General features: G+C 43.9%; 1 pseudogene; it reads right to left on the bottom strand.

Annotated features, from left to right (window-relative positions):
* Window positions 1-933, bottom strand: LOC122739380 (annotated as a pseudogene).
* Window positions 934-7,491: the final 6,558 nt, after the last annotated feature.

Below are 7,491 nucleotides of genomic sequence, written 5' to 3'. Positions count from 1 at the left end.
CTACTTGAAAATCCTGAAAGCAAAAGAGTCTGTTCAAGTGGATCAAGAAGGATGTACAGTGTAAGGTCTGCAACACAACCTCAACATGTACACTGAGAAAGAGAACTTCATGGAGAAAACTGAATGGTTTCTATCCATCTGCTCACAAGGGAAAAGAGCAAGAATGAGAGACCAGCTAGTAGGGATTTGTTCCTTTCCTTGGACTTTTCTGTCCCATCTCTTTGCTTAGAGAGGGTGGGGACAAAGACATTTCCAACTCTGAAAGGTGTCGATTTTACTGGAGGAAGTTATAGATGAAAGAAGGCAGCAACAACACCTTTGGCAGGTAATGAGTTTCTCTGCTCTGGCCCTGGCGATCTGTATGATCTCTGTTAGTATTAGCCTTCTCAATTTGCTTGTTCTGAGAGTCAGTCTCATTGCCCATCTCCATGGCCATGTTTTTCAAGTTCCCCAGGACACTGTCCGCCTGAGTCAAATTTTCTTCAGTTTCATCTTCTCTGGCAGCATCAGCGATCTGTTGAATGTATCCACCAGCGGGCAGGCTCCTCAGCTGCTTGCTGAGGCTGACTCTCGTGGCACCTGGCTCCTTAGAAAACACATTACAGGTGAGTACTCTCCAACTTCAGTCCATGTTGCCTTATAGCCCTTGCTGGACTGAACACTTGTTGACTTATTCCAAGGGCAAACACAAAGGTCACAATACTTGCTGAGCTCTTTTAAGGTCTTCTCCATCTCTTTTATCTCTTTGTTTATTTAGTCCACACCTCCTCCTATGTGATTCAGTTTTCCCCCTTTTCCATCCAGCAAGGTGATGGTTTTGATTCCTATATTCTGAAACTCAACAGTTAAACTTGGTATTCTCCTGCTTTCCAGGCACTTATCAGTCATCTGGTGAGTCCTTAGCTCAATTTCTTCTATCAACAGATTATCCATGATGGATCAAAATTCTTAGCAAGCAAAGAAACAGGAACTGGGATATTGAGGTGGATTCCATGCTCTTCCCTTTCTAATCTTCCTTAATAAGCTCTTTCCCAAAGTTAAGACCCATCAGGGCTTAATTTTTTCAATTTAAACAGAAGACTTTTTCAATGAATCAATCAAACACTAAGTACCTAGTATGTGCCAGACACTGTGCTAAGCACTGGGGACACAAAAAGAGGCAAAAGACAGTCCCTGCCCTGAAGGAGCTTACATTCTAATAGGGGAGGGGCAGCTAGGTGAAACAGCAGATAAAGCACCAGTCCTGGATTCAGGAGTTCAAATCCAGCCTCAGACACTTGACACTTGCTAGCTGTGTGACCCTGGGCAAGTCACTTAACCCTCACTGGCCTGAAAAAAAAAACCACAACACATTCTAATAGGGGAGACAGCATGAAAACAACTATATTCTGAGCAAGTTATGTACAGGATAAATAGCAAGTAAATAGCAGGGGTAGCCCTAGAATTCAGATCTGGGGAAGGCTTCTAGGAAAAGAAGGGATTTTAGTTGGGACTTAAAGGAAATGAGGTCGGTCAGAAGTAGGCAGAAGGGAGGGAGAGCATTCCAACTATGGGGGACAGCCAGAGAAAATGCCTGGAGCTGAAAGTGTGTCTTCTTAATGAAACATTAAGGAGGCCAGTGTCACTGGATTGAAGACTACAAGTCTGAGAGAAAGGTATCAGATAGGAAAGTTTGGGAGCAGAGGAGCTTGGTTATGAAAGGCTCTGAATGCCAAAAAGAGCATTTTGTATTTGCTCCTGGAAGCTACAGGGAGCCAAATGCTCGGGTTATCAGAAAAAGCACTGGATTTAGAGTCCAAAGAACCAGATATGGTTTTGGACGAGACATTTCATTTCTTTAGGCTCCAGTTTCCTCATCTATAAAAATAAGGGATTAGAATAGATGACTTCTAAGACAGAGGAAGAACTAGGACAGGGACATAAGGATGGAAAATTGGCCCCAGAACAGGAAATTTAAAGAGCAACCAATATAGGACTTCTCTAAGAAAAAAAGATATCTGGGGGCAGCTAGGTGGCGCAGTGGATAAAAGCACCGGCCCTGGATTCAGGAGTACCTGAGTTCAAATCCGGCTTCAGACACTTAACACTTACTAGCTGTGTGACCCTGGGCAAGTCACTGAACCCCAAATGCCTCACAAAAAAAAAAAAAAAAAACAAACAAAACCAAAAAAAGATATCTGCCCTGAGCTGATGAGCTATTAGCAACAGTGCTACAGGGCTGATCTCAAAGCACATTCTATCTAGGTATAAAGGGCAACAAAGCCTCCAGGTTCATTCAAGAAAGCAGCACCCTTGCTCATGTGGCACCCAAGGAGAGGGAAGCTCTTTGTGGGGTACAGATCCTGGGAAAGGAGAATGGTGCCTTAGTCCTGAGAGAGGGCCATGGAATAACTCTGGTTCCCCCTTCCTTTTCTTTCCCTCCAAGTTTTGCCCTTCCAAGATTATCAAACTTTTCTTTCTATGGGACCTTGGAGGTTGGGTAAACTTGGAGCTATTGTATGTCCAAAAAAGGCCTAGTGATGCCTCCTTCTCTGCTAAGCAAATTGTTCTGAGTAAGGAAAGCAGGGAAGGGACCTGCTCTGGAGTCAACTGATCAATCAATCAACAACATTTGGCAATTCCTTACTATATGCCAGGTACTGTGCTGCTGAGTATAAAAAGCAAAAACAAAATCAGTGAAGCTCTCAAAGTAGGTGAGGAACTGTGGGCCAATGGATGGAAGCAGCTAAATTGGGACTTTAGTGACCATCTAATCTGACTCATACACACAAGGAATCCCCAAGATAACATCCTGTTCAAGTGATTAATTAGTTAGTCTGTCATTTGGGGGCAAATGTGACAGATGAAACTCGACATCTAAAATATATCAGGAACTACTAAAAAATATCTGGGGAGCTCAATTCACAAAGTCACAAAGCACATGTACAATTTTCAAAAGTATCAGAAGGGGGCAGCCAGGTGGCACAGTGGATAAAGAACTGACCCTGGATTCAGGAGGACCTGAGTTCAAATCCAGCCTCAGAAACTTGACACTAGTTGTGTGACCCTGGGCAAGTCACTTAACCCTCATTGACCAACCAAAAAAAAAAGAGAGAGAGAGAGAGAGAGAGAGAGAGAGAGAGAGAGAAGTATCAGAAAATGTTAACCACCTGAAAAAATACTCTACTAATAATTGAATAGGTGCATATTAATACAACTTTTAAGGTCCCACCACACATACCCATCAAATTATCAAGAACAAGGAAATAATTAGTTCTACTGTGGTTTTGGAGAAATAAATTCACTGCTGGTAGAAATGCAAACTTGTAAAATCTTTTTGGAGAATACTCTGGCAGTACCCAATAAAAGTTACAAATAATACCCTTGACCCAAAAATTCTAATGTTGGGAATATGTTATAAAAGACAACTAAGAGGTATATGTTTAAGGATTTTCAAAACAACTGGTTATTGTTTCATTGAACAAACTCATTCGTTTTTCAAATGAAACAAAGGGGGAAATGTGGTAAAAAACGGAAGTTTTAGCTGAATCATTTGAGAGTTGAGCGCATGCTACTGAAGCGGCTTTTGAAGGACCTCCCTTTTGGGGAGGAGTCCGTGATGAACTTCCAGCACACCAGCTTAAAACTGAGGGAGGAACAGAAGTTCTCTCTGGCTTTTCAGCTTAGCCGTGGCAGCGCACACGTTTGGCGTTTGGCTCTGGTTCTTGGCCTGGCGGGCTGTTTGGGATTCAGTGAGTTTTATAAAGGAATATAGACTAAGCTTAGATAGATCTAAGATTATTCATTTGTCTTTCTACTTTCCTATTTCCCTAATTGGTATCACCTTTTGTTGTCTAATTAATTCCCAAGCAATAAAAACTAATCCCTCACTGATTAAAGCTCAGAGGCTTCTTTTTCTTAGTAGTCTGGGAGATATATAAGGGAAAAGTTAAAAGGGGGATTTTAATGCTCATATATCCAATTTTAAATCTCACATTATGTAATTGCAAAACACTAGACGCAACTTAAATGTTCAACAATCAGGAATGGTTAGATTGTGGTTCATTTGTAAAATAATAGTATAACCCAATTAAATAAAAATAAAGACCTGTATAAAATAATGCTGAGTGAAAAAAGCATATAAGAATACAGTACAGGGGGAGGGGGGCAGCTAGGTGGTGCAGTGGATAAAGCACCAGCCCTGGATTCAGGAGGACCTGAGTTCAAATTTGACCTCAGATACTTGACACTTACTAGCTGTGTGACCCTGGGCAAGTCATTTAACCCTCACTTCCCAGCCAAAAAGAAAAAAAAAAGAATACAGTACACTGATTAAAATCTGTTATGGGGGAAAATGGGGTATGGGGTTGGGGTTCTTAGGAATTCCTCTTTAAAGAATTACACCTGGGGCAGCTAGGTGGCACAGTGGCTAGAGCACCAGCCCTGGAGGCAGGAGGACTTGAGTTCAAATCCGGCCTCAGACACTTAACACTTACTAGTTGTGTGACCCTGGGCAAGTCACTTAACCCCAATTGCCTCACCAAAAAAAAAGAAAAAGAAAAAAGAATTACACCCTTCTCTTGCACACAAAAGCAGTTAAAGTAAGATGGTAGTTTATTTAGGGGCAAGGGAAGGGGGGGGGGAAGGGAAACCATGAAAGAAATCCTTGGACTTCTCATAGGGAGAGAGGTATGGAACAAAGCATGTGATTCTGAGGTACCAATCTCCTTGAGCAGGAGGCTGGCAGGTACTTTTATAGGGGACTGATGGGGGTCACCATCTGCCTGTGGAAAGTTCCTTTAGTGAGGGAGGACCATCCCTCACTGGTGGTGGCTAGAGGAATTGGGTGAGGAGTGGAGGACTATCCCCCACTGGGTGGCTAAGGATCTCTCAAGCCATCTCTCTTTTCAGGACACAAAGGCAGCAGCCACACACAAAGTTATCTCCCCAGGGGTAAGGGAGATCAGAATGAAGGGTGTAGGTCCCGAAGCTAGCTCAGTCAGATCTGGTTCTGCTTATCTCTCTAGGCGTTATCTGTCCTCTGGTTTAGTTTCTCAAGGAGAAGATTCCTTGATGTGCCCCAGAGAACTTCTGGGGTACTTTGGGCCCACAACAAATCAGATGAAGAATAAATGAGAATGAACGAAAAATTCTGATGGGAACTTTGAGAAATTACTGTTATGGGGCCCCTGGGTACCTCAGAAGTTTTCTGGGGTAAATCAAAGAACCTTCTCCTTGAGAAACTAAACCAAAGAAAGGATAGACACACCTAATGAGATAAGTGAAACCCATCGTGACTGAGCCAGCTCCAGGACCACCACCCTTCATTCTAGTCTACCCCCCTGGGGGAGATAAGATTAGGTGTGGCTGCTGCCTTTGTGGCTTGAGGACAGAGATGGCATGCGAGGTTCTGAGCCGACCCTAGTCCAACTTCCCCCAGCCACTGCCAGTGGGGGATGGTCCTTCACCAATAAGGGAACTTTCCACAGTCAGATGATCACCCCCAACAGTCCTCTATAAAAGGATTTCCCTATCTCCTGCTGGAGGAGAAAGGTATCTCAGAGATCCACGCCTCTGTGCCCTGCCTTCTCCCCATGAGAAGTTCCCTTTCCCTAGCACATAAACTATTATTTTATTCTAATTGGATCTCTGTGCAAAAGGGTGTAATTCTTTAAAGAGGAATTCCTAAGAATCCCTACCCCAAATCCCCTTCCTTTCCCCAAAACACTACTAAAAGTGCTTTGCTATTTCATGTTGTAAAATTGTTCATTTAAATGGAAAGACACCAATTTTAGTTGCTTTAGGCTTTTAATACAACATTTAACACCCCCCCCCCATTCTGATTGTTCTTTTCCCAATTGGACTGAATTAATGAAGTTTATATTTTGTGAGTCCATATGCTGTGGAGGCTAGAGAGCTGGCCTTGGAGTCACCTACTCACTGGGTAACCTTGGGCAAGTCACTAACTTCTAGACAACGCTTAGAGGTAGCTTTCTCACCTTACATTGATAAAATTACGGGTGGGGACAAAAAAGGTTTTTTTATGCTATATTTTAGAACCAAATCTTAAGACTATTTTAGTAAAATTCAAGGTCCCTTTTTCCCTTAGAAAACAAACTGATATAACAGAAGCTTGAACTATTATTGGTGACATTTGTGCCTTTCCAGTGTTAAGGGATTTCCTCCACCTCTAGGGACATGCAGGCTTACATGAGGAGGAGGGAGGGAAAAGGTGAAAGATAGAAGGCTGAAATGAAAGCAAAGAGATCTATTAGCCTGCAAAGGAATCTGCTTTAAATGAAAGTGAATTCCCATTCCTGAGGTACAGATAAGGCCTGCTTGGAGTACACCACCCATCCCTACAACATTCAGAGGCAAACTGGGAGTGGTGGAGAAAGAGGAGCATCCACCTAGGGAAAAAAGGGAAGTATTTGTAATGCAAGGGGCAAGATTCACTACCTGAATAAGAAAACAGTGCCAGTTCCCTCACTGAAGGAGAGAGGGGGTAGCTATCCGATATTTTTACAATTATGAAAGCAGTCCTTTTAGACAAAACTGCTAGTTCTCTTATCCAAGGAGAGCAAGTGGCCGTTACAACTGTGGATGAGACCATCTGTGCCCCTGTTTTTCTGATAGGAGGTCTCCAGGTGGTTGAGGGGATTTCTACATCGTTAGTCCATCAAGATGTCACAAAAACATTGGGTTTCCCGTGTTTCCCCCACATTAATAATACGGCACAGCTGAGGTAAGGATTGATAGGTTGGACCTCTCGCGAGGCCACCTGGAGCAGGTAAATAGCAGGGTAACTGGGACAGTATCTTGGGGTGAGGGGAGTGCCTGGTTTCAATCTTCACCTTCTGCCACGATCATTCCTAAGCCATCCCCAAACACTAAAATCTGCCTGCAGGGTGCACAAGGCCTGGTTTTAAAGAGCTGTAAGGACTCAGGGGGGTCCATCGAGGAAGGTGCTCTCTGCCCCTGGATGGCCCTCTGTGGGCCTCAGGTTCCTCCTCTGTAAATGAGGGGAGTGGAAAGAGGAGGAGGAGGAGGAGGAAGGAGAAAGAAAATAGTTCAAAAAGAGCTTGAACTGTTTGACTCAAAAGGTTCCTCCCAGCCCGGTGACTGCAGTGGAGGGCGCCAGTCCTGGAGTTAGGAAGACACCTTACTGAGTTCAAATCTGGCCTCAGACACTAGCTGTGTGACCCTGGGCAAGTCACTTAGCCCTGTTTGCCTCAGTTTCCTCATCTGTCAAATGAGCTGAAGAAGAAAATGGCAAACCACTCAGTATCTTTGCCAAGAAAGCACCCAATGGGGTCACGAAGAGTAGGACACGACAGAAATGACAGAACAACAAAAACCTTAGCCGTACACTTCCTGGAGGGGAGCACGCGAGCCCCCCCCCCCCCCACCGCCGCGTCAGTTCTCGGCGTTGTGTAAGGTGAAGGACTACAAAACAGAGGATTCTGGGTAAAGGAAGTGACGAAAGCGAGAGCGAAGCATGCTGGTCTCAGT

The sequence above is a fragment of the Dromiciops gliroides genome, chromosome 2, assembly GCF_019393635.1.
Source record: "Dromiciops gliroides isolate mDroGli1 chromosome 2, mDroGli1.pri, whole genome shotgun sequence".
NCBI lineage: Eukaryota > Metazoa > Chordata > Mammalia > Microbiotheria > Microbiotheriidae > Dromiciops > Dromiciops gliroides.
Note: the sequence above shows the minus strand (reverse complement) of the source record. Positions and strands in the feature narration are given on the sequence as shown.